This window comes from Halichoerus grypus, chromosome 1 (genome assembly GCF_964656455.1).
Source record: "Halichoerus grypus chromosome 1, mHalGry1.hap1.1, whole genome shotgun sequence".
NCBI lineage: Eukaryota > Metazoa > Chordata > Mammalia > Carnivora > Phocidae > Halichoerus > Halichoerus grypus.
Window position 1 is genome coordinate 209,455,726 of NC_135712.1, and position 27,231 is coordinate 209,482,956.

Below are 27,231 nucleotides of genomic sequence, written 5' to 3' on the forward strand. Positions count from 1 at the left end.
ATACACATATCACACCACACGCACAACGGTCACTGCCAGATCCAGACATCTCAGGGGGATCTCACGCAAAATCAGACCTTTGCTTTGCTGTGACACTTAGACAAGTCCTGGCATCATGTTGAACTCTGAAGGGGGCCAATGAGGGAAGCCTGGTTCTAGCTACTTATGCATAAGAAAGGAGTTCTCAGCATGGTGCCAGGTACAATGGTTGGTGCTCCATGGATGAATCTGGAATGGCTACACAGTCACTGACTTTCATCTTGGGGTATTAGGAAGGGCTACACTTAGCTGTGTGTGCTGACCTCCTATGTGATTTAACCCAGGACTCCCTTAAAGAGTGGTCTCCACTGGGGGGCACCTGGGTAGCTCAGTCAGTTAAGCGCCTGACCCTTGATACCAGCTCAGGTCTTGATCTCAGGGTCATGAGTTCAAGCCCTGTGTTGGGCTCCACGCTGGGCATGGAGCCTACTTAAAAAACAAAACAAAAAACCACAAAAAACCAAACCAAAACCAAAACAAAACAAAAACAGGGGCACCTGGATGGCTCAGTCGGTTAAGCATCTGCACTTCAGCTCAGGTCATGATCCCAGGGTCCTGGGATCAAGCCCTCATTGGGCTTCCTGCTTGCAGGGATAGAGAGAACTTAAAAATAAAATCTTGGGGCACCTGGCCGGCTCAGTCAGTGGAGTGTGCGACTCTTGACCTTGGGGTTGTAAATTCGAGCCCCAGGTTGGGTGTAGAGATTATTTAAAAATAGAATCTTTAGGGGTGCCTGGGTGGCTCAGTTGGTTGTATTCAACTCTTGGTTTTGACTCAGGTCATGATCTCAGGGTTATAAAATTGAGCCCAGGTTGGGCTCTGCACTGGGCATGGAGCCTGCTTAAGATTCTGTCTCTCCCTCTCTAAAAAAATAAATAAAAATAAAATCTTTAACAATAAATAAAATCTTTAAAAATAAAATTTAAACTATAAATTTGCTTCCTATTGTGAAAATTAGAAAGGGAAACCTCAGTAAAATGGAGTCAGGAGGCCAGAAGGGGTAGGTCTCATGCCGTACCACTTCATGTTAACCATAGGAAGAACTGTCAATTATAGTCCCCCAACAGGAAAAGATGTACATAGCATCTCCTACAAGAAATGGACTACCCAAGCAATCTAGTCAATGAGAAACTCCTCATTACTCTCAACTCTTACTTTTGTCCAATTGACTTTCATTCAAAACAACTCCTCCCAACTTATTCCTTGTTTTCCATGAATAACATTCCTCTCCTTTGTTGGACTAGCCTATGGTTTTGCCATAGTTTGCTTGTCCCAAATTGTAATTCTTGGCTATTCCTCAAGAAACCTATTTTTGCTGGTAAAATAACTTATTTTTAAGGTCAACACTTTTTAAATTGTATTTCTTATTTTTTAAAGAATGGTTTAAAAAGAAATGATTGAATGACTCTCTATAGGTTTCAGTTTGTAGATATACTAGAAATATTCCAATGTGGCATTGACATGGCATGTTTTCTTGTATGTTAGTTCTACCAACTGTCCTCCTCCCCAATAGAAACAAAAGTTCTGTGAGGGTATGACTCAAGTTAATGAATGAATGAAAGGAAAAGCATTATTAAGGGAAATGATGGTAACCACATAAACCTAAAACCAGCAATCGAAATAAATAAAAGATCTAAACATGTTCATACCTAAGGAAAGACTAAATGTCCTTTACTATTTGTCATATAAAAACAGAAAGGTTTAAAAAAAATAAAGTCAACAGTCCCAAGATTAACAAGATAAATACTGAAAAACTGAGAAGGGGCAAGAAAGTTTTTTAAGAATAGTGAGGAAGGATGTATCAGGTATCTACTGCTGCATAACAAAGCACCTCCAAGCGTAGTACATCCTTGAAGCCCCTGCAAGAACTCAGAGAACAGCATTTTTTTGAGAGGGAGCTGACTGGCGGGTCAGGGGTGGGTGGGCACGAAGCTCCGCCCAACAGACTCCGGGCCGTTCTGGTCCCGCCCCCACCCCGGTCCTTCCGCCTGGCTCCTGCCCAGAGTCCCTGGAGTGGAGCCGGCGGGGCGTGGGCCCAGCTGCAGTGCCTTGGGCCAACGTTAGGACTTCTCTGCGGAGGCCAGAGGACGCGGCCACCGCCCCTCCCGCTGCCTCTGCGCTCCTAGGCCCCGGGGGAGCCTTCTACTTTCCAAGCCCCGAGACCGGCAGTGGGGTGCGCCTCCCCCGAACGGCCGCCATCTTCCCTCTAACGGCACCACGGTTTTTCTCGTTATTTGCTTCCAGCACAGAAGCGTGGCTGCAGGTGCAAGGTCCGGGAGGGAGCTGGGAGAAGGGCCTCGGTGAGGGGGCGGGTTCTTGACGAAAGTGAGGGGGCGGGACTCTGGGAAGGCGGGGTTTCGGTGAGGGTGGGCAAACGGGGTCGGGGGCGGGATCTCTGTGGGGGCGGGGCCCTCGGAAGGCGAGGTCTCAGTGAGGGTGGATAAACGGAGCTCTGGGGGCGGGGCCTTATCGGGGGTGGGGCTCTTGGGGGCGGGGTCTTAGACGGGCCCAACGGACTATGGGCGGGGCCTTAGGGGCGGGGTCTCAGCGGGGGCGGGGTCTCGGTCTCGCGGGCCAGGAGATCGACGGCCGTTGGTCGCCTCTCCGGGTCCTTCGGTTTTTCTGAACTGGGGATGCCGTTGGTTTCGGGGGGTAAGAGGCCTTGGTGAAATTTATATCAAGGAAGTCCCTTTCTGCCTTCGTAACACAAGAGCATTTTACTTGCGGCTTGCTTTTGTGAGAAATTGTTGAGGTGAGAATATCTTAAAACTTTTTTTCGGTTAATTTGATAAATTCATTTGGGAAAATGCTTCCTCAGGATTCTAGCGCGAGTGCCAATAAATAAGTGTAATCAAGAAAAGGGAATGAAATAGAGCAGGTGAAAATGTAAACAACAAGCCTTAGGATTGAAGAAAGATTATTCAGCTCCGCACTTCCCAAGTCGGCGGCCCCTCCTCCGGAGCCTGCCGTCGCCGCAGAGCTTTAAAACATGGGGATCGCTTACTCTCGATATTATTAAAACGGGTTTTGGTGGCATATACTTGCGGCTGAAGCCTAATGGAAGTCTAAAGCATAAGTGAAATACCTGAAATTGTGTGTCTTTAAAACATAGAGATTTCCAGGAAAAAGGAGGAGGCAGCTTTCCTAATACCAGTAGCGGAAATGAGAATTTACCAATTTTAAAAGAGATGTGTTTTGACCAAATGGATTTTTTTTTTCTTGTGAGGTTAAAAAGTCACATATGGGAAGTCGGAAGAAAAATAAATTCTGGAGGAAGTTCAGCAACACAGGCTACTTGTTTCTAAAAATAATGTTTCTCACATTTGCCTTTTAAGAATTTTTCTTAAAAGCTTCAGGAATAACACTGGTGGTTTATATTGTGACAGGCATTTAAGTTAATGTGTTAACGTTTGTATTGCCTGCCTGCCTTCCTCCCTTCCTTCCGATTTTATTATTTATTTGCCAGAGAGAGAGAGCACAAGCAGGGGAAGCAGCGGGAGAGGGAGAAGCAGGCTCCCCGCTGAGCGAGAAGCCCGATGTGGGACTCGATCCCACCACGGACCCTGGGACCATGACCTGAACTGAAGGCAGACGCTTAACCGACTAAGCCACCCAAGCATCCCCCCCGCCCCTTTTTAAAAGATTTTATTTATTTGAGAGAGAGAGAGAGAGAGAGAGAATGAGCAGGGAGAGCAGCAGAGGGAGAGGGAGAAGCAGGCTCCTTGCTGAGCAGGGAGCCCAACAAGGGGCCCATCCCAGGTCGCGGGGATCATGACCTGAGCCAAAGGCAGACGCTTAACTGACTGAGCCACGCAGGCGCCGCTGTGTTGGCGTTTCTTTTGGAGGTGCACTTTCTCAGTCTAGCTGTAAATGAACATTTTCCAGGGCCCACAGCAGAAGCTCATTAGGTACTGGCTATGAGTCTGGCCTGGGCAATCAAAAGAGGCACAGTGCTGTCCCCAGAGAGTGGGCTATTTAGATCAGAAACAGATATAAAATTGATGGGGGGGGGGGGTGTCCTGTGCCAAACAGGAGAGCTTAACATGGACAGACAGGGAAGACCTATTAGGAAGAACTGATCTATGAGAACTGAAGGGTAAGTAGGACTGATTAGGCAGAGGCTTGTGGAGGGAGAGTGTTTGAGAGGTGGAAGAAGCTTCAAGTGCAGAATCCCAGGAGCAGGGGAGCCTGGTGTGTTGGGTGAACCTAGGAAAGAGAGGCCTGACCAGACTGGGTAGGGAGAGTGTTAGGAGAGGGAGGCTGGATGCTTTGGGATTTTTTTTTTATATGTACAGCTGTCATCTATGAATAATGACAGTTGTGTTTATACCTTTCCAATCCTCAAACTTTTCATTTCCTCAAACTTTTCATTTTTTTTAGCTTTATCGCCCTGGTGGGACCTCCAGTACCATCACCACATAAAGTGGTGACAGCTGCCATCCTTGTCTTTCCTCAGATTAAACGCCAGAATTTTTCAACTTTTCACCAGTAAGCTATAGTTCCTTATTTTAAGATAAAACTTTTTGTTTGGAAACCACTGAAGCTTATAGGAGAAAACGTTACCAAAACAGTACAATGAAATCCCATTTGCTCTTTGTCTAGATTCAGCATTTGTTAATATTTTGCCACATTTCTTGTATCTCTGTACATATAATAATTACTGTTTTTGCTGGATCATTTGAGAGTCAGTTGCAGAAATCATAACCCTTTACTTCTAAAGACCTCAGTGTTCATATGTCTCCTAAAAACAGACATTCTCTTTTATAACCTCAGTCTAATTACCACATTCTGGAAGGCGTAGGTTTTTTAAAAAACTGTTTTCTGGTAAAGATGTTCCCTTCTTATTTAACTTTTTTTTCCCAAAGCCATGGAATAGTGATTTTATTGAATACTTTTACTGAATGTACTCAGGTGATTATATGATTTTTCTCCAGTCTACAAATGTAGTGAATTCTTATAAGTGTTTTCATAAAGATCCTAAACCTAACTTGGATCCCCACATGGTTGTGGTAGATTCTCCTGCTCACTAGTACATTCAGTGTGTTAATACCTTCTTTCTGCTGTTTGCACTTATGCTCATGAATGAGTTGGGCTCCTTATTTTCCTTTCTTGTAACTATTATTATTCAGTGGCTCCTTGACTTAAGTTGTTTTTTTACTGTCAGTGTTCAGTTTCTGAGAATCCCATGTCTGGGTCTCTTCTATGGCCTGGTGGAAACTGAGTTTTTCCAGAAATTGTGTGCTTGTGCTTATGTTAGTTTCTTGCCTGAGGTGTTTGGACCACAGAGGTGTTGTGATTTGGACCAATACTCATGGGAGAGTGGAGTTAACGTTTGCAAGCTCTCAGAAGAGTTTTTTTCCCGGTAACCCAGCACTAAGGCCAGAAGAACCCTGGTTATCCTCCTGGTTATCCTCCTGGTTCTCATTCAGCAAGCATTCCCACCAGGGGAGGGCAAGGCAGGTGTGTGAAAGGCCAGAGGTGGGAGGGTCTCATCTGCTGAGATTGGAATTTGGACTGTGTGCTGTATCCAAAGGAGGCATTCTAGAAGTTCTTAAACTGGGAAGGAGCACAATCAGATTTGTAGGCTTTTTTCCTCCCTCGTAGAATTCTGTTGACCTCATGGAACATTATTAACTATTAGGCATAGAGATACAAGAGAGCAAAGGAATCAGTCTGTAAAACATTGGAATCTTCCAGGCAGGAGGTGATAAAAGCCACAATTTGGGCACATTCTCTGCCATTTACAATGATGTTGCCTTTGTTTTTTTTTTTTTTTCCTTGGTAAGATAGTATATTTATTTTTATTGTTATGTTAATCACCATACATTACATCATTAGTTTTTGATGTAGTGTTCCATGATTCATTGTTTGTGCATAACACCCAGTGCTCCATGCAGAACGTGCCCTCTTTAATACCCATCACCAGGCTAACCCATCCTCCCACCCCCCTCCCCTCTAGAACCCTCAGTTTGTTTTTCAGAGTCCATCGTCTCTCATGGTTCTTCTCCCCCTCCGATTTCCCCCCCTTCATTCTTCCCCTCCTGCTACATTCTTCTTCTTCTTTTTTTTTTTTTCTTAACATATATTGCATTATTTGTTTCAGAGGTACAGATCTGAGATTCAACAGTCTTGCACAGTTCACAGCGCTTACCAGAGCACATACCCTCCCCAATGTCTATCACCCAATCACCCCATCCCTCCCACCCCAACCCCCACTCCAGCAACCCTCAGTTTGTTTCCTGAGATTAAGAATTCCTCCTATCAGTGAGGTCATATGATACACGTCTTTCTCTTTTTGACTTATTTCGCTCAGCATAATACCCTCCAGTCCCATCCACGTCGTTGCAAATGGCAAGATCTCATTCTTTTGATGGCTGCATAATATTCCATTGTATATATATATACCACAATGATGTTGCCTTTGTAATGCACAATGATGTATGCTTTGTACCATCTAAAGAATGTAAGATTATGTGGATGTATTTCATAAGGCTGTAGATATTTGATTTAAAAAGCTCTTCCCGGGGCACCTGGGTGGCTCCGTCGGTTGAGCATCTGACTCTTTTTTTTTTTTAAGATTTTATTTATTTATTTGACAGAGAGAGACACAGCGAGAGAGGGAACACAAGCAGGGGGAGCGGGAGAGAGAAGCGGGTTCCCCACTGAGCAGGGAGCCTGATGCTGGACTTGATCCCAGGACCCCGGGATCATGACCTGAGCCGAAGGCAGACGCTTAACGACTGAGCCACCCAGGCACCCCGAGCATCCGACTCTTAATTTCAGCTCAGGGTTGTGAGATCAAGCCCTGTGTTGGGCTCCATGCTCAGTGGGGAGTCTACTTGAAATTCTCTCTCTCCCTCTCCCTTTGTCTCTCTCAAATAGATGAATCTTTGAAAAAAAATTAAAAAGCTCTTCCCTTGGTTGGAAAGAAAGATTGGAAATAGATGAAATATGAATCTGTAGTCAGTAATGAGTGGGTCTAGAGTATGCTGTTGGCAGGGTTCCAAATGGAAGGCATTTGGTGTGTGTGGAGGTGAGGTAAAAGTCACTTGGATCAGTGAGATTAGCTGTGTGCAGAGGTGATGATTCAGCTACGTGCATTATTTCTGTTTGTACATGACTGTTTAATTTTTCTTGATTACACAAGTGATGCATGGGTGTGTTGTTTTTCTTGTTTAACATTCGACTAATTCAGAAAACTATAGAGTAAAAATGTTAATGTTTCCCTTCACATTCTCCCTGCCAAGTGCACATGAAATACAGTGTCGTGCTTTTCTCTAGAGGCCTCTGGTGTTACCAATAGCAGTGTGGCCTTGCTTTCATTTATTTATTTATTTTTTAAGATTTTATTTATTTATTTGAGAGAGAGAGAGCATGAGTGGGGTAGAGGGAGATGGACAAACAGACTCCTGGCTGAGCAGGGAGCCCGACTTGGGGCTTGATCCCAGGACCCCAGGATCATGACCTGAGCTGAAGGCAGACGTGTAACTGACTGAGCCACCTGGGCACCCCTCTTTTTTTAAATTATTGTGATAAAATGTATATACCATAAAATTGTCCTTTTAACCTTTTTTGAGGGTTCTATTCATTGGCATTAAGTACATTCATATTGTTGTGCAACCATTACCACCATGCATCTCCAAAAGTTTTTCATCTTCCGCAAATGAAACTCTTCCAATTAAAAAATAACCCCCCAAGGGCACCTGGGTGGCTTGGTCAGTTAAGCGTCTGACTCTTGGTTTTGGCTCAGGTCATGTACTCAGGGTCATGAGATCAAGCCCTGTGTGGGCTCCCTAGCAGGGAGTCTGCTTGAAGATTCTCCCTCGGTCCCTCCCCTCTCTTGTGCATGCATGCGCCCGCACGGCTCTCTCTCTCTCTCTCATATAAATAAATCTTAAAAAAAAAAACAACCTCCCTGGGGCACCTGGATGGCTCAGATGGTTAAGCGTCTGCCTTTGGCTCAGGTCATGATCCCAGGGTCCTGGGATTGAGCCCGACTGGGTGGGGGGGCTCCTGACTCAGCGGGGAGTCTGCTTCTGTGCCTCTCTCCCCTGCTCACGCTCTCTCTCTCTCAAATGAATAAATTTTTATTTTATTTATTTATTTATTTATTTATTTTAAGATTTTATTTGACAGAAACACAGCGAGAGAGGGAACACAAGCAGAGGGAGTGGGAGAGGGAGAAGCAGGCTTCCCGCTGAGCAGGGAGCCCGATGTGGGACTCGATCCCAGGACCCTGGGACCATGACCTGAGCCGAAGGCAGACGCTTAACGACTGAGCCACCCAGGCGCCCCTCAAATGAATAAATTTTTAAAAACCTTAAAAAAAAAAAAAATAGTAACTCCCTATAACCCTAACTCGCAGCCCCTGGTACTCTCTATTCTACTTTCTTTCTCTATGAACTGGACTATTGTGAGTACCTTGTATAAGTTGAATCCTACAATATTGTTCCTTTGTGTCCAGATTATTTCACATAGCATAATGTTTTAAAATACATGCATGTTACAGCATGTATGAGGATTTCATTCCTTTTTAAGGTTGAATAATATTATATTTACATTATGTATGTTTATGTTTATTATAGTCACATATTTATGTATATTTATAGTTTACATATTTTATATATTATGTTATATTTTTGTATATTTTACATTATATATTTACATATTTTGCATATTTTATATTTTTGGTATATTTGCATTTTATATATATTCTATAACATATTTATATTATAAAATATAAATATATAGTTATATTTAATATAAACATAAAATATAAATATATGCACTTATATTTATTTATGCTATAGTTTTATAATATATAATATATAAACACAACTATAATGTTATTCAGCCTTATGTATGTACATTTTGTTTCTCCATCTGTTGATGGATATTTGGGTTGTCCATCTTTTGGCTATTGTGAATCATGCTATGAACATTAGTTTACAAATATCTGTTCAAGTTTCTGCTTTCAGTTCTTTGGGTATATACTCAGAAATGGAATTGCTGAATCATATGGTAATTCTATGTTAAGCTTTTTGAGGAACCACCATACTGTTCTCTACAGGGGCTGCACTGTTTCATAATCCCCTCAGCAATGAGCAAGGGTTCTAATTTCTTCAAAACCTCACCAACACTTGTGATTTCTATTTTTATTTTTTTGATAATAGCCATCCTAATGGATATGAAGTGGCATCTCATTATGGGTTTGATTTGCATTTCCCTAATGATGAGTGATGTTGAACATCTTGTCATGTGCTTATTGGCCATCTATATGTTTTCTTTGGGGAAATTTCTATTCAAATTCTTTGCCTAACGGTCATTTTTAATGCAGGTACATGCCTCTCTGCATATATATATTTTGTAAGTCATATAAATATATTTATACTTTACCTTCAGATCTATGTCAGTTTTTGTTTTAAACACCATAATCAGGGCACCTGGGTGGCTCAGTCGGTTAAGTGTTGCCTTCAACTCAGGTCATGATCTCAGGGTCCTGGGATTGAGCCCCACATCGGGCTCCCTGCTCAGCGAGGAGTCTGCTTCTCCTTCTCCCTCTGCCCCTCTGCCTGCTTGTGCATTCTTTCTCTCTCAAATAAATAAATAAAATCTTTAAAAAATAAACACCATAATCATATCCCATGGTACGATACATGATAATTAATGCTATAATGTGTATTTTGATTGGTTCCAGTTTTTACCTATGATAATCAGTTTGTAGTGGACAAGCTATCTCTCTTTCTCTCCCTGCATCGATGCCGGGATGCCGGGATGCCGGGATTCCGGGATTTCTCTTGGCTATAATCCTGTGAGTTGCTGGTTTAAGGATAGGAGTTATTTAAGATTTTGTAGACATAAATTCCAATATCCCTAGGACACTCCCAACTACCAATGGCCTCTAGTCATCCTTTGTCATCTGTGGCTAAGACAGTTTTTCTACCCAGCGCTGAGGAGGCCTGAACTTGGAGCCCAGATAAGATATACCCTAGAAGCCCTGCCTCAGCCTGCTGGTCTAACATGTTTTGAATTATTCCTGCCAGCCCACATTATTGTCACAAGCTTAAAAACAGGCCTTGATATGCCTCTTGCAAAAAGATCCTCCCCAAAGCCCCAACCCCCACCAAAACCCTTTGCCCTATCAAACTTCTCTAAGGGGGAGCATACCTTGTGGGAGTGTCCCTGCCCCAGGAGGAAATTTCCCTTCCCTTCCTGAACCCTCCAGCTCTCATCCCCTTCCTCTTGTGTCACGATGTGGGGAGGCAATGGTCAGATGGATAGCTGCCTCCCTCGTACCTGGGCTCTCTGTCGCTGTATACCCTGTTTAATTTGATGGGGTATTAATTAATATTAGTGTTACAGCATTAACATGCTGTATGTAAAATAGGTTAAATGCTGTGTATATTTATAAAGTATATTGTATATGATATATACATATTAATTTTCATATCTTATACTATGTGTGTGTGTATATATATATATAGATTTTTTTTTTTTTTTTCCCCTGTAAAACCTCACCTTGAACAAATTTGCCTCTTCTTAATCTTTCCCTCTCAGGCTGATAGCACCACTACCTACCCAGTTTATTGGTACTGTAAGGAGAGACTATTGCCATAGGCAGAACACTCCCACCCTAAAGTCTGGCACTAAAGAGCTTTTCTTTTATAGGAGGGAGTTCAGAAGGCTGGGAAGTGGGACGAGTGGGTGGGGTGATAGGATTTTTTTGATCAGGGAGGTCAGCTGATTGTCAGGGAGGGGCTGGTAGAGGGTTGTTATGTCCCAGTGCTCAGGGGTAGGTTGGGGGAGGAGAGAAACTGCACCGAAGTTCAGTGAAGTCAAATTAAATTCAAAGGTATTTTATCTAGGTAGTTCAGTGGGGACAAACAGTTCAGCTACTCATTCATTAGACAAAAATGGGAATTTGGATAGTCTGTGCCTGGCCAACAAGGGGTCATCCTCCTGTCTTAGATATCTAAGTCATATAGGGAAGGGTGTTTCATTGCATTCAGACATTTCCCAGAACACAAAAGGGCTGGGGGATTTCTTACCCATCACAATTTTCTAGGAGCACAGGGTTTGGGTGTGAAGCTCAACACTGTCAGTGTAAAGACTGGATCATTCTGTGGTTTCTCTTAAGTTCTCTCACTGGGTGCACATCTTCTCTCCCCACATTTCATCCTAGTGTAAGTCCCTAGCAAATCCTTAGACGTTTCCTACAAAATGTATACAATCATCTCTGCTGCTTCTCCCTTCCCAAGGAGTCCCCGTTGTCACCTGGACTCTGCTGTTGGCCCTCACCACCCACCCCTGCTTCCACTCTTGCCTTCCCCTTTCTGTCCTTTGAGCAGCTGCCAGTTTTGATCTTTAAAAATACAAATAGGAATGGAAAACTCTTACAGAACTCCTGCGAAGCTGCCAATCAGAAGGTGTAAATTCAGATTCAATCTAGGCTTGTTTGCCCTGATCTTGACCTGGCTCCTGGCCCATCTGCCACCCTCTCCCATCACTTTCCTCTCCAGACACCCAGGTCACACCAAGCTCCAGCCACACCTGCATGGGCTTTCTTCCCTGTTGTGCACCTGCCTGGAGCTAGATCACGCCCTGGCCACTTTCATTTTCCTGAGGCCCTCTTCCTTCAGAGCTTCCAAAGGCTAGGAACAAGGTGGGAGTAGAGCCCCAGGAGCCCTCCAATCTGCTTGCATCAGGGTTGGTGCCTGGGTTTGGGATGTTTGGGGAATAATACATGATACCTTGCATTCTTTTTATAAACTTGGGCAATTGACTTGCTAAACCTCTCTGAACTTGAGTACCCTTAACAGTCATGGGGGTTTGCTAGGCTTCCTCATGGGCAGCAAGGCCGACAAGGCTCTTTGCTGGCTGTGAGAGACAGGACTCCCGCGGCCTTTTAGGAAACCTGTGTGCACGCGGCATTTGCTTTGTTTTCATGTGTGGTCATGGGTCTTGTGATGCAGCTTCCAGGCATGTGCTGGCTGGAGTCTAGAGCATATCCTGCCTCTCACATCCACCCTCTTGTCCTCTAGCTGTGCCTGCTCAAGACTACCTGTCTCCAGGAAGGGAATGTGGAGGCAGAAGTGATGGCTCAGGGTTGCTGACAATCTGGTTACAGGTAATCAGAAACCCCCTCTTTCCAATGTGACGTCTCCCTCCCTGAGGTTGGCTGTGTCTCCTTCTGGTGGCCTGGAGCCTTCCAACCTGACCAGGACTTGTCTCCACACTTCCTCAGGACCCTTAGCCTCTAATGAATGGTGGCTAAGGGACTTCCCAGAGAATGCTCAGTGTTTGTGAATTTTTTTTCAGTGCCTTGTTCATATTAGCTCAGTAGTCACTTCAGAGCTGTGGCAGAAAACTAAGAAAGGCTATGAGATGACTTTGTCTCAGGAATTCATGGAGACATCATTCATTCATTTACTAAGTATTTGTCCCAGGCTTCCATGAGCTCAGGGCTGTGTGGCAACTCACCTAGGGGACCCAGGCCAGATGGGTTCACAGACTAGTTGGAGAGAGAAAAGTTCAACCACTTGTTGAAGAGCTAATAAATCGATGAGGCTAGACAAGACTGCTGAGGATGTGTGTGTGGAGAGAGATGAAGCGAGGAACCCTTTCTGCCCGCATCTGAATTTCCCACTTCTTGGTCTTCTGGTGCCATCCTCCTCACACTCTGCCTTCCTGGGACACTGATGGAGATGAGCTTTGGCTGAGCCTGAATGTGTGTGATGTTTCAGGACTCAGTGACCTTTGAGGAAGTGGTGGTGGACTTCTCCCAGGAGGAGTGGGCACCACTGGACCCTGCTCAGAAAATTAAGTACAGAGACCTGATGCTAAAGAACTACAGGAAACTGGCCTCAGTCAGCCTCATCTCTTTGGTAGATTTCTGCTGCAAATATTTTTTTAAAAGATTTTATTTATTTATTTGAGAGAGAGAGAGAGCACGAGAGTGGGGTGAGGGGCAGAGGGAGAAGCAGACTCCCCGCCGAGCAGGGAGCCCGATGTAGGACTCAATCCTGGGAGTTCAGGATCATGACCTGAGTGAAAGGCAGACGCTCAACTGACTGAGCCACCCAGGCGCCCTGCTGCAAATATTTCTTAAGCATCTGTTACATTCCAGGAACTGTTTTTGGTCTTGGGAAAAGAGTAGTGAAGTAGGAGATGTGGCTCACTCTTGAGGAGTGACAGTGTAGAACAGGAGTGGCCACACTTTTCTTTTAAAGGCCAGAGAGGAAATGTTTTCTGCATAGTGGGCCACAGAGTTTCTGTTGCAACGACACGATGCTGCTAATGCAGTGCCCGGCGTAGTATGGTATGTAAACAGATAGAGCTGTGTTCCAATAAAAGTGTATTTACAAAAGCAGGTGGCTAACTCCGGGCTCTAGTCACTAATCCCTAGTCTAGCATCTTCCCCTTGAGAATGAAGATTCATCTTTATGCCAACTTTATTTTCTTCATGATTAGAAGCTTTGGTGCTCCTGAAGTGTGTCTCTGAGCTTGGGACTGGGGATCCCCAATCCCTATAGGGCCTGATGTGAGGTAGTTTGTGTGGGTCCTGGGTACCATCACCTTATTGCTCATGGGGCCACACATGCCCATCCTCTGAAAGTGTTGCCCCCACTCTGAGGGGAAGTTGCCTTTTCATCCCTGCACATCCCCCTTGATGTGTCTTTCCCTGTGTAGGTGTCATTTCCATAAGCCCGACCTGCTCACCTAGGTAGAGCAGGAGGAGCTGGGGACCAAGAAAAGGAGAGTTCTGACTCTCTAAGAAACCAGTGTAGGTGAGCCCCAGGCAAAAGGAACTCCATTCAGGGAATTTCTAAAATGTCATGATTTTTAAAAAATTGAGGTATAGTTGACACACAGTGTTACATTAGTTTCAGGTGTACAACTTAGGAGTTACACAACAAGTTTTTATGTTATGCTGTGCTCACCACGAGTGTGGCTACCATCTGTCACCGTACACTGCTATTACAGTGCCGTCTAAGATGTTACCTTGTTTGAGAAATCATCTCAGGCCACTTGGGATGAATTTTCTCTTGAAGCTTTGGCTTCGCTTCCTCTCCTTCTTCCTTTTCTCCCCAACTTTCTTTTGTTCCCAGAGAAAGCTCTCTCTGTCCTGCTTCCTTTTTTTCTGAACATTTCCACTTTTGTAAATAAAGTTTTATTGGAACATGACCCCACCAGTTTGTTCATTTTTCTACTGTCCCCAAACTTTGATAGTGCCCTCTGTCAGACTGTTAGCAGCCATTTCATTCTTGACAAAAACATTTCTTAGCATTTCCATCCCTTGTTTCTGTCACTCTCAAATTCTTCATATTGCTGAAATCCTTAAAGTCTGTCCAACTGCTGGGGCATTCTTCACTGTCACATTGACTTCTCATGTTTAGGGTCAGTCTATGAATAAAAGCTACATGGGCCTGGCTCTTCGTTTTTGTTTTTAATTACTTTATCTCATCATTTATTTCTCTAAGAACTTAAATCTTTGTCCTCCTCTCCCCCATTAATTTCAGATCAAAAGTTTCAACTTAAAGCCAAAAACACCACTGCAAAGCAGAATAAAGTTTGGAAAAAACACCTACTGTCAGAAAAATGGTAAGGCTCATGAGGGCACATTGCTGGTTCTCTGCAGAAGAAGTCTGGGATTGCTGTGTTATGGAAGAAGAGCACGACCATCATGGGGAGACACTTGGGTCCGGTGACCTTCACCCAAAAGAAGTTGTTTCTTAGGAGAGAGTCTCTGAGTATCATGAATTTGGGGAACATTCTAAACCAATTTTTTATGGAGAGTTGCCATAAGTAAGCAGATCCATTAATATGACTTACTGAATTTTGACATATAATTCAGTTTTTAAGTATTTATCAAGAAAAATCTACATAAGCAGCTTTAGAATGTCGTGACTATGATGGGACCTTGTGGCAGAGCATTCACCTTACTTAAAATTCGGAAGAACTCAAATAGGGCAGGAGCGGTACATGTGCTCTGAAAATGGTAGTAATTTCTCATGTAGGAATTTGCTTTTTATAGTGCAGACTTTTTTTTTTTTTAAAGACTTTATTTATTTATTTGACAGAGAGAGAGATAGCGAGAGCAGGAACACAAGCAGGGGGAGTGGGAGAGGGAGAAGCATGCTTCCTGCTGAGCAGGGAGCCCGATGTGGGACTCGATCCCAGGACCCTGGGATCATGACCTGAGCCGAAGGCAGACGCTTAATGACTGAGCCACCCAGGCGCCCCAGTGCAGACCTTTTTTTAAGATTTTATTTATTTGTCAGAGAGAGCACAAGGGGGAGTGGCAGGCAGAGGGAGAAGCTACCCACTGAGACTACCCACTGAGCAAGAAGCCCGATGTGGGACTTGATTCCAGGACTCTGGGATCATGACCTGAGCCAAAGGCAGATGCTTAACAGACTGAGCTACCCAGGCATCCCTAGTGCAGACTTTCTGTGGTGGGGGGATTCCCCATGAGTGCAATTAAAGTGAGAAAGCCTTTAATTATCGCTTATCCCTTAACCAACAGGCACTAACTCAACCCAGAGAGAAACCCCATGAATACAGTTTGTGTGGAAAAGCAATCAGAAGCAATTCTAACCTTGTTTGGCCCAAGAGAAATTACACAGGAGAGAAATGAAATGAATGTAAAGAATGTGGGAAAGTGTTTAGTTATCCTTCATCCCTTCAGACCCATGTGTGATCTCATGCTGGCAAGAAACCCTGTGAATGTTTTCAGCGTGGGAAAGCTCGTGGGTCATTACTCGTCCTTTATGACACATGTGCGAATCCACATTGGAGAGAAACCGTATGAGTTTAACCAATGTGGGAAACTCTTCAGATCCAGCTTGAGCCTTGCTATACTCAAGAGGATACACAATGGGAGAAGCTGTATAAATGCAATGACTGTGGAAAGGCTTTGTCAGGAGCAGGAACCTGACCACGCATAAGAGAGTGCACACCAGGGAGGGACTATCTGTGTGAAGATTGTGGCAAAGCCTTTAGCAGGAAATTGCATCTGATGGCACACATGAGAACCCATAATGGGGAGAAGCTTTACCATTGCAGCAACCATGGAAAAGCCTTCAATAGGAGCTCTAACCTGACTGCTCACAAGAGGGTACATACAGGGGAGATTTACCAGTGCAGCTACTGTGGGAAACTTCAGTAGTCACCCATCCCATAAGAAACATGTGAGTACTCACAGTGGAGAGAAGCCCTAGGATTAGAAGCACATGGGAAAGCCCCAGTTGATCTCACATGTGAGCAACTCTGTGAATATCGTTAGTGTGAGAAAGCCTTCCACGGGGACTTCAGTTCCTGCACAAAGAAATTCAGGGTAGGAGAGAAACCTTATGAGCGTTATAAATACGGAATTGCTTTCTTCAGTGTCTTATCCTCAAAATGGAAGTCTAACTCATCAGTTTTCAGATCGTATTTGTGAATAAAAGCATTTAAGGCCATAGATATCCTCTCAATATCCCTTTAGCTACATTACATGGGTTTCGACCTAAGGTATTTTTATTTTGGTTTAATTCTAAATACTGTTTCTATTAGATGTATTTTAACTCACAATGTTGATTTCCTTTTTGAGCCTATCAAAATACAACTTCATTTAAATTTCACCTGAACTCTCTCCTTCCCCCAGATTTTATGATAGCCATAGGTCTTCCTTTGTTTGGTAGGATACCCAGGGTTCCTTAGGTGTGTGGTCTCCCTTGTTGCAATGAGCCAGTAAACCTGACTTTGTTAGACGATAGATTTTGTCCTGGTAGTCTTTGGGTGATTGTGTTGGGGCAATAACATGCAGTCATAAATATGTTCTACTCTCTTGTCCTCTAAAGTGTTTCTAAAAAGTCCTTCTGAAATGTCTTCTAAAATATTTTGTTTTCCATTATTGATTTTTTTATATGTGGATCAGGAGGGGTCCAATTTAATTTCCTCCCTGGTAGATAACCAGTTTTCCTAGAACTCTAATCTGAAAGTCAGTCCCCGTTTGAAGTTTCTGTGTGCATGTTTTTATGTTTCTGGGCCTTCCATTCTGTTATAATCACATTTGTTAATCCTGTACCAATATAGCACCATCTTTAATAACTTTATACTATTTTTTAACATCTGAGAGACAGATCCCTACAACTTGTTCTTCAAGAGTAGCTTCTCTCTTCTGTGCCTTTCATTTCTTCATATGTATTTTATAATAAGCTTACACAATTCCACAAAAAATCATATTGGCATTTCATTAGATCAGTACTGGTAGAATTGTTGTTAAATCTTTCAGGCCTTAAACTCAATATCTTCATTTATTTAGTCATTCTCTAATGTCTTTCAGTAAAGTTTTATACATTTTATAAATATATATATTTAAAATGTTATTTTCTTAAAAATATGAAGTGTGGACATTGGCTTCTTAGTATCTAAAAAAAGCATTTATATTGACAAACATGGGTCTTTTTTTTTTTTTTTTAAGATTTTATTTATTTATTTGACAGAGAGAGACACAGCGAGAGAGGGAACACAAGCAGGGGAGAGTGGGAGAGGGAGAAGCAGGCTCCCCGCTGAGCAGGGAGCCTGATGCGGGGCTTGATCCCAAGACCCTGAGATCATGACCTGAGCCGAAGGCAGACGCTTAATGACTGAGCCACCCAGGCACCCGACAAACATGGGTCTTGAGGGAAAAGAAGGACCAGAAAAAAGCAGCCTCCAACATTCAGGGAACATGCATTGCTGGTGGGATTGTAAAATGATGTGTGGTCATTTTGAAGAAGTTTGGTGATTTCTTAAAATAAATTTGCCATTTGACCCCCAAGAGAATGAAAAAGATATGTCCACACAAAAACTTGCCCACAAATGTTCATAGCATGTTTCATAATAGCCAAAAGAGGAAACCCTGAAAGTCCATCAACTGGAGAATAAGTAAACAAAATCTAGCTATCCATACAATGCACTGTTTGGCAATACAAAGAAATGAAGTTCTGATACATGCTACAACATGAATGAACTTTAGAAACATTATGCTCAGTGAAAGAAACCAGTCACAAAGGACCGCATATTGTATGATTTCATTTATATGAAATATCCAGAATAGGGAAAGCCATAGAGACAGATAGTAGGTTCGTGTTTGCCTGGGCTGGGGTTGGGAAACAGGCATGATTAAACAGGCATGAAGGATCTTGTTGGGTTGATAGTAATGTTTCTAAAACTGGTTTGTGCTTATAGTTGCACAACTACGTTCACTAAAAATCATTTGAATTATACATTTAAAATGGTTGAGTTTTATGGTATGTAAACTATATCTCACTAAAGCTGTTATAAAAGGAGATTCCATTGTGCATTCATTTTGATAAATCGAGCTACAGTCTCCATTGTGGTAGGATATGTCCATAATACTTAGCTTTGAAGTCATCTTTGCAATAGTGGTGTTCCTTGTAGGGGACAATAGCATGATCTTTTCTCAAATGATGTGTGAGTTCAACTGATGAATCATTTTTGGAGTAGATGCATGACTGAAGAGTATGACCCTCTTTAGCTCATTTATTGGGATTCAGGTGAGGTATTTATTTAGCTTGGAGATGTCATCTTTTTCAGAGTCTTCCTCCTTTTACTCAGTAGTTTCAATGCCACACTTCCTAATTTGGTTCTCTTCCTTGTGTTCTTTAAAAGTCTTGTTGGACTTTTTGTGAGACCTTGAATGGTTTTCTTTCATAGGCTGTGGGTACTTCAAACTAAAGTGGGATGTAAGGTTTCTGGAGAAGGGCTAGAGGTATATGTATCTTGTGGTCCTTATAGATTATAATTCTCTTTGTATGTTGAGTTTGGCTAGTAGCACACTTGCTATATTCTTATTCTAATAACTGATGTGTAGATCTTTTGAGGTTTTCTGTAGATAATCATATCTACCAATACAGGCAGATTTCCCCTGCTCCTTTTTAATTTGTATACCTTTCCTTTTGTTGCCCTCTGGCTGGGACTTGAACCATACTGACTAGAAGCAGTCCTAGGTACTGTTGTCTTCTTCCTGATCTTAAAGGGCATTTTTTTTTTCATATTTCATCTTTAAGTGTGGTGTTCTCTGTAACATTTTTATAGATAACTTTACTAGGATGAGAAACTTTCTTTCTTTTTCCTAGGATGTTGGCATCCTTTCTCATGAACAGATGTTGAATTTTATCAAATGTTTGTTCAGCATCTCCTGAGATGATAATATTTGTTCACTGATGTATTTCAAAACTCCTAGAACAATGGTAGGACACATGGTAGGCACTCAATAAGTATTTGTTGAATGAATGAGTGAATGAATACCTGTAACATCTCTAACATGTTTGTATGGTAAATTACTTTAATTGATTTTTCACTGTGAAATTAACTTTGCATTCCTGAATAACTTGGCCAGCACATATTAGTTACACATCATTGTTCCTGGCTTGCTAATATGTTAGGATTTTTGCATCTTTGAGTAAGATTGGCCTGCAGTTTTTCTTTCTCATGTTGTCCTTTTGTTATTGTTTCAAGAATATGGTGGCCTTATAATACTGGTTGGGAAAATTCTCCCAAAGTCCATTCCTTCACCTAGATTCACCAGTTGTCAACATTTTTTGACAGTTACAGCTTTTTTCGTTTGTGTATAATTTTATTTTATGGGTGAGCCATTACAGACATGAGACTTCTGTAACATTTATCCTAAGAACAAGGACATTGTCAGGAACTCAAAGATCTGAGATTTCCCCCTACTTATAGGTTAACAAGTTAGCCTGCCACAGTTTCATGGATGTTGGCCAAAGACACCAGACTTCTGGGTCAGAGACCAAGGACTTTATTACAGGACAGCAGGCAGTACAAGCTTCATATTGCTGTCAATTCCTCTTGATTCCCAAGTCCCACAGGGGTGACATGAAGTGGGTTTGTATCACAGCTTGGAGCCCCAAGCTTTTCTAAGGAGCTGCAAACAAACCTGCTCGTTCTTTGCCCCAGAGGGAGACATTATCTTTATTACACTGAACAACAAAAAACCTGCCCTCTGCTCTAAGGATGTTATATAAACATCCTTGGAGACATAGTCCAGAACAGAGTAAGATGTGCACACGTGAGCTACCCATGAAGAATTGCCTTCCCACAGACATTTTCCTCTGTAATCAAAATATCATTAATACACTGATGAAATTTAGCATTAACAAAATAATGTTACTAGCACACAAACTATAATCAAATCCCTCCCATCCCACAAACATCCTTTATTGAGGATTTGGAACATAATTTACTTATGAAAATGATTTTAAGAAATCTTATGTGTGAAGCTCTGGGATAATAGACACGTAATAGAGCCATTTGGCAAAAGTCACTTTTTCAACTCAAAAGAATCAGGGCAGGAACCACACAGAAAAGTCATATATATATATTTTTTTTCCACAAAAGAAGGTGTGAAAGCCTTCACAAGCACTCACTCTTGTATGCAACATGTGAGGACGACACTGGAGGAAAGTCCTTTTAGTATAATGAATATGGAAGGTCTTCAGGTATGGATCTTCACTTGCTATTCACAAGAGAACTTGTTCTGAAGGAGAGAGGCTATGTCCATGTTGTGAACATGGCATTGCCTTTGTGCTTACCCCTAACTCATTAATTTGTTTTTTTCTTTCGTAATATAAATACTCAAGAATACTCATATCTCTCAAAGTGCCCTCTAAATTTTTGAACAAGTTGTGATAAGTAATATTTGTATTTATTATGGCTTGGTTGTAAATATTGTCTCATTTCCATTTTGATGACTTCTTGGACTCATGGGTTGTTCGGGAATATGTTTTCAAGATGCAGTGCCAGGAGTTCTTTGTTGCCTTGTTTTTCATTTCCCATTTAACTGCCTTGTGGTCAGAGTCAGTGATCTGTAGGATATGGATTCTTTGGCATTTGTTGGAACTTTCTCTCTAGCCCGGTATAGCAGACACTGCTGGCTGCCTCTATATCCATTCTCCTCATTCTTCTTACTCTCAGAACTTGGATTTTGCTCAATTTGTTAATGTTTACTATAAAAACAAAACAAACAAACCAACCAAAAACAAAACAAAAACCCAACCAGCTCTCTTTCTTGTTCTTTTCTGAAGGAGTGGTCATGTCCCAGAGCTCTGGCCCGTGGCAGGTAGGCAGAGTCACTGGTGTAGCTTCTGGGAAAGCTCTTGAAAAGGAGACAGTCCCATGCTTGTTATTTTCACTTTTTGTTCATGGTCCTTCCTCCTCCTTTCTGCCTAGAACCTGGATACAGAGCCTGGAGTTGGAAGACCTTACTTTGTAACCTGTAGGCAGAAGCCACAGGTAGAGATGGTGCAGCCAGAACATAGGGCTCCTTGCTCCCCAGGGGGTTTCTTGAGTGACTACAGCAGCCCTGAACTGCTTATTTCTAGACTCATGTTACATGAGAAAAGAGATACTCTTTTAAAACAAAGTCCTTACTGTAGTTTCATAGTGGGGGAGCTATCAGAAATTTGTGTGGCAGCCATGAGAACCTGCCCCTTAGGTATCTACCTGGGGGCTTAGTTGGCTAATGGCCCTGGTTGCTACCCATCCCAGGACCTATCTTTGGTGTTGTGCTAAGACTACTCCTAGCAATGACTAAGCATGGCAGGAGTAATAGTGCCCAATTCCTCTGGGTAGTAGGGCTCTTCTAGTGATGGCTGTCGCTCAAGAACACTCCACTGGCCTGGCCCAAACTTGGCTAGACTGTGCTGAGGTTTGAGACTCTCCCTACCCACTCCTCCTTGGCCCTTCCCCCTTTTTCCTGATTGAATTTAACAATAAATATCAAAATATCAATATAAGTCCTTGATGACCTTGTCAGAATTGGTTCTGTGACCTACTGCCCACAAAAGCCTGATTGAAATGGGTTCAGGACAAACTAGGAGAAAAATTGGAGATAGTAAAGAGAAGGATTTTTTAATCTTTATTTAATCTAACTTAGTATTATTAGTAAAGTCATGCCAGTTTTTTTTTTATTAGTATCTGTTATGTATTTCTCAATTCTTTTCATTTAAACCTGTGTACTTAAGCTTTAGATGTGTCTCTTGTAAATAGGATGTAGCTGTATAAAAAAATCCAATCTGAGAATATCTTTTAGTTTGTAAACCAGTCTAGTCTTTTATTATGATATCTAATATTTTGGATTGATTTCTACCACCTTAATAGTTGTGATTTCTATTCTGTATTTTTCTTTGAAAAATTGGAAATAGAGAAGATTTGATGAAAATATGCACGTACAGTTAAAGATCAATAAACTTGTACCCCTCAACCAAGCCAAGAGATAGAAGATTGCTCTACCTCAGAAGTCTTATGTGTGGGATCTTCATGATTATTCTCAAGATGAAATTAACTATTGTGATTCTTAAATTTATTAATTTCTTGCATGACAACATATTGCCAAGGGTTGGGGGAAGGATAACATGAAGGTTTCTTTGTAGAGATGGAATCATTTTGTATCCTGATTATGAGAATGGTTACCTGAACCTATCTATATATGTGATAAGAAGTGATAAAAAGTCAACTTTATCACTCATATATTACCCACAGAACTATATTATCTCCCCCCATAAAAGAAAAGAGTGCAAATAACAACAGATAAGATCCAGATGAGGTCTATAGATGAATTAATAGTATTGTAGCAATGCCAGTGTCCTGGTTTGAGAATGTACTATGGTTATGTTAAGATATTATCATTGGGGGAAGCTGAGTGAAGAGTACATGGGAACTCTGTACTATTTTTGCAACTTCTTGTGATTCTGAAACTATTTCAAAATAAAGTTACTAAAAAAAAATCAAGGAGGGAAAAACATTATGTAAGTGAATAGCATGTTTATCCATTCTCATGTGACATACTTTTGCTCACACATTTTTGACGTTTATTTGTGTGTCTCATGTAGTTGTAGTTAATTTATTTAATTGTTGCATAGGGACCTTTTGTATGAATATACCACAGCTTATTTATCCAGTCTAGAGTAGATGGACCTCCTTAGGTTGTTTGCAGCTTTTATCCATTATGAATAATGCTGCCATAAACATTCTTGCACATCTCCCTTGCTCATATATATTAAATTACTCTAAAACTGAACTCGCTGGCTATAGAATCTGTATGCTAAAATTTGTTTTGTGTTTTATGTTTTTTCTTGTATTTTATATTTTTGAGTAGTTAGGAAATGGTATCTCATTATTTTAATTCATGTTTTGCTGATTACTATTGAGAATGGGCATCTTTTTATAATATTGGCTATTTTAAATTTCCCCTTGGGAATTACCTGTACATGTTTTTGCTGGGTGTGATAACTTTGATACCAATTTTTACTTCTGTTTGTAAATGTCCCTCTCTTTATGGTGTCTCGATGGCAGAGATTCTGAATTTTAGTCAAATTTATTAGTCTTCTCCTTTATGGTGTGAGTTTTTGTGTCTTGTTTAAGAAATCCTTCCCCAAACAAATGATTATAAATGTGTGTGGCTTCAGTGTCTTCTTCATTTTTTGAAGTTCAGTTTCACATTTAAATTCTCGGGGCGCCTGGGTGGCTCAGATGGTTAAGCGTCTGCCTTTGGGTCAGGTCACGATCCCAGGGTCCTGGGATGGAGTCCCGCATCGGGCTCCCTGCTAGGCGGGGAGCCTGCTTCTCCCTCTGCCGCCGCCTCTCTCTATCTCTCTCTCTGACTCTCATGAATAAATAAATAAAACATTTTAAAAAAATAAATTCTCTATTTTTGTTTGTGACAGAACATGACAAATTTGTTGATACGGTTTTAGATTCCACATTGTAACTAATCTTTAAGAAATGACCACTTATTAATTTTGGTTCAGTATCAAAGAAGACTGTCCACAATTATCTGAAAAGGCTGTAAAAATGCTCTTCTCTTTTCCATCTTTGTGTCTTTGTGAAGCTGAATTTCTTCATATACTTCAATTAAAACAAATCACAACAGATTAATTGTAGAAGCAGATATGTGAGGCCAGCTGTTTATCTGTTAAGCAGACATTAAAGTTATGCAAAAATGTCAAATAATGCCACTCTTCTCTCTAAATTTTCTGGTTTGGCAAATATTCTTATATTTTCAAAATAAAAATGTTATTTATGTTTACATGTAATGGTTTATTGTTATTTTTAAAAGGAGCAAATCGTAATAAATTTTTTAAAATTCCATTTTAACATTAATGTTGATGTTTAACCTTAAAAAGATATGAGCAGAACTTTAAGATATTTTACAGAAATGAGAGAAACTTATTTCAGAAGAATAGGTAAAGAGATCAAGACAAGATTTTGTATGTCTAAGAATCAACTGAAACAATATTAAAGTTCATAAATTTCATTAGTAAAGTAGATTATATAAAAATACAAATGGTTTTTCTATTACCTGGTATAACCAGTTGGATATGTTAAAAATAACAGAAAAGAAAAAGATTTCACATGTTGAGATATAAAATTAGACCTGAAATTAGATGAATGAAAAAACATAATTTCTCAGGAATAGTCAGGGAAAAGTATATTAAAATAATACTGAGACATTATTTTACTCCCATCAGGATGGCAAATATTTTTATTTTAAAAATATTTATTTATTGGGGTGCCTGGGTGGCTTAGTCGGTTAAGTGTCTGCCTTCAGCTCAGGTCATGATCCCAGGGTCCTAAGATGGAGTCCCACATTGGGCTCCCTGCTCAGCAGGGAGTCTGCTTCTCCCTCTACCCCTCTCCCCTGCTTGTGATCTCTCTCTCTCACGCTCTCTCTCTCTCTCAAATAAATAAAATCTTAAATAAATAAAATATATGTTTGGTTTTTCTTTAAAGTAAGCTCTACATCGAACATGGGGCTTGAATTCATGACCCCAAGAGCAAGAGTTGCATGCTCCATTGACTGAGCCAGCCAGGTGCCCCAGGATGGCAAATATTTTTAAAATTCAATGTTAGGTTTGTGGGAAAACTGATATTACACAAAAAGGAGTGGGTGTAAATGGTAACAACCACTTTGGAGGATAATTAGATGTATTTTAAAAGTAAAAATCAGCATACCCAGTGACCTAGCACTTCCCCTCTTGATATCTAGTCTAGAAACACATATACCACAAGTACCACAAGGATTATCTATCATCTATCTATCATCTATCTATCTATCATCTATCTATCAATCTATATCATCCATCAATCAGTCATCTATCAATCTATATCCTCTATCTTTTGATCATCTATCCATCTATCATCCATCATATTAGTTAAGGTAACTCTAGCTGCTGAAGCAGATAAGCCCTGAAGTCAGTGTTAGCATTAAAGGTGGTGATATGTGGATGAATTATAACTATTTTTTGTATTCTTTATAATATTCTGAACATGGAATTGACAGGATTTTGTGGCAGATTACATGTGGGCTATGAGAAAAAGAAAAAAATGAAATATGACCCTAAGGATTTCAGCTTGAGCAACTACAATAATGGAATTGTCATTTATTGAAATGGGGTAAAGCAGGAACAAGTGTTGGGGGGAAATAATGAATTTAGTTTTGGGTGTCTCAAAATTAAGATGACCATCACACAGTAGTGGAGATGTTTAGTAGGCATTAACCAAATGCCAAGGTTTGAAAAGTATCCCAAGTTAATCATAATTTTTTAAAAACCCTTTTTATTTTGAAATAATTTTAGACACAATAGTGTTGCTTTGGAGCCTCCTTGGGAGCTTCCTGGGTGTAATCTGAAACCAGCCCCTGTACTCTAAAGGAAGGGAGAGATGAAAAAAGAGGCAAACCATAGGGGGGTGGGGGATGGGGTAACTGGGTGATGGACATTGGGGAAGGTATGTGTTGTAATAAGCACTGGGTATTATATAAGACTGATGAATCACAGACCTGTAACCCTGAAACAAATAATACATTATATGTTAATTAATTGAATTCAAGTTAAAAAAATTAATTAAAAAAGAGGCAAACCATTTCAGATTGATAGGTGTCAGTTTTAAAGATTTTACTTTTTTATTTTTTTAAAGATTTTTTATTTATTTGAGAGAGAGAGAGCATGAGCAGGGGAGGGGTAGAGGGAGAGGGAGAAGCAGACTCCCTGATGAGCAGGGAGCCCAACATAGGGATCAATCCCAGGATCCTGGGATCATCACCCGAGGTGAAGGCAGAAGCTTAACTAACTGAGCCACCCAGGTGCTCCAAGTTTTTACTTTTAAAGTAATCTCTACACCCAACGTGGGGCTCAAACTCACAACCCTGAGATCAAAGAGTTAGGTGGCAGTTTTAATAAGCAAGGGAATTTACTTAAGAGTCTTGTTTTAGGCAGCCTCAAGACAAGTAGTTTTCAGCACCCACCTGCCAAATCTTAAGTTTGTATAGAGACCTTAACGGGTTCAGACGTGTATACTGTCTAGGTAGTTTCAACATCACATTTCTATCTCAAGGCTGTATCCTTAGGGCAGCTTCTGAAAATGGGGAAAGCAAGTGGAACATGCATTTCAAGGACAGGGGAAAGGGTGAGGAGGCTCCAACTGCCCAGGCCAGCTCTTGAGTCAACAAGTGGTCACATCTTGATGACCTCACCTAACAGAGAAATTACAAAATTAGTACACTCAGCTTCCCTTAGTGACAACATCTTACATAACCATGGTACAATAGTCAAAACCAAGAAGTTGACATTGGCATAATATTATTAAACTATAGACCTTATTCACATTTCACCAGTAGAATAATTTTTATTTAATAATTCTGTTAAATGATTAACTTGAGAGTATGTTACTGAAACCCAAGTTTGGCTACCTGTTGCTTGAAAGCCAATACTCAAGAAATGAATTGTTGTCTTTTTTCCCAGATTTTATTTATCCATCTGACAGAGAGAGCACAAGCAGGGGGAGCGGGAGAGGGAGAAGCAGGCTCCACACCGAGCAGGAAATCTGATGCAGGGCTCCATCCCAGGACCCTAGGATCATGACCCGAGCCAAACGCAGGTGCTCAACCAACTGAGCCACCCAGGTGCCCCAAGAGATGAGTTTTGATTGGAAAGGAATATGAGCTTTATTCAAGAGGCTGGCCACCTGGGGAGAAGGTGAACTCTTGTCCAAAGGCCAACTCCATGGTTTCTGCCTGGCCCAAGGGTTTTTAAAGGGTTTTAGTGCAGATAATCAGTAAAGGGAGTACAGTGGTCCCATGACATTTCTTTATTACATGCAGACTCAATGGTGCCAGCTACAGATGCT

General features: G+C 41.3%; 1 long non-coding RNA gene across 2 annotated transcripts; it reads left to right on the forward strand.

The window, feature by feature from the left end:
* The first annotated feature begins 2,005 nt into the window (after positions 1-2,005).
* LOC118552895 (uncharacterized) lies at positions 2,006-24,189 on the forward strand. 2 transcript variants are annotated; one of them, XR_004925728.2, is made up of 5 exons: positions 2,006-2,309; positions 4,420-4,527; positions 12,081-12,166; positions 14,559-14,640; positions 15,566-24,189. It is a non-coding gene; the product is annotated as an uncharacterized LOC118552895 (long non-coding RNA). The 2 variants fall into 2 exon arrangements; XR_004925729.2 differs by lacking the exon at positions 2,006-2,309 and adding an exon at positions 2,633-2,791.
* Positions 24,190-27,231: the final 3,042 nt, after the last annotated feature.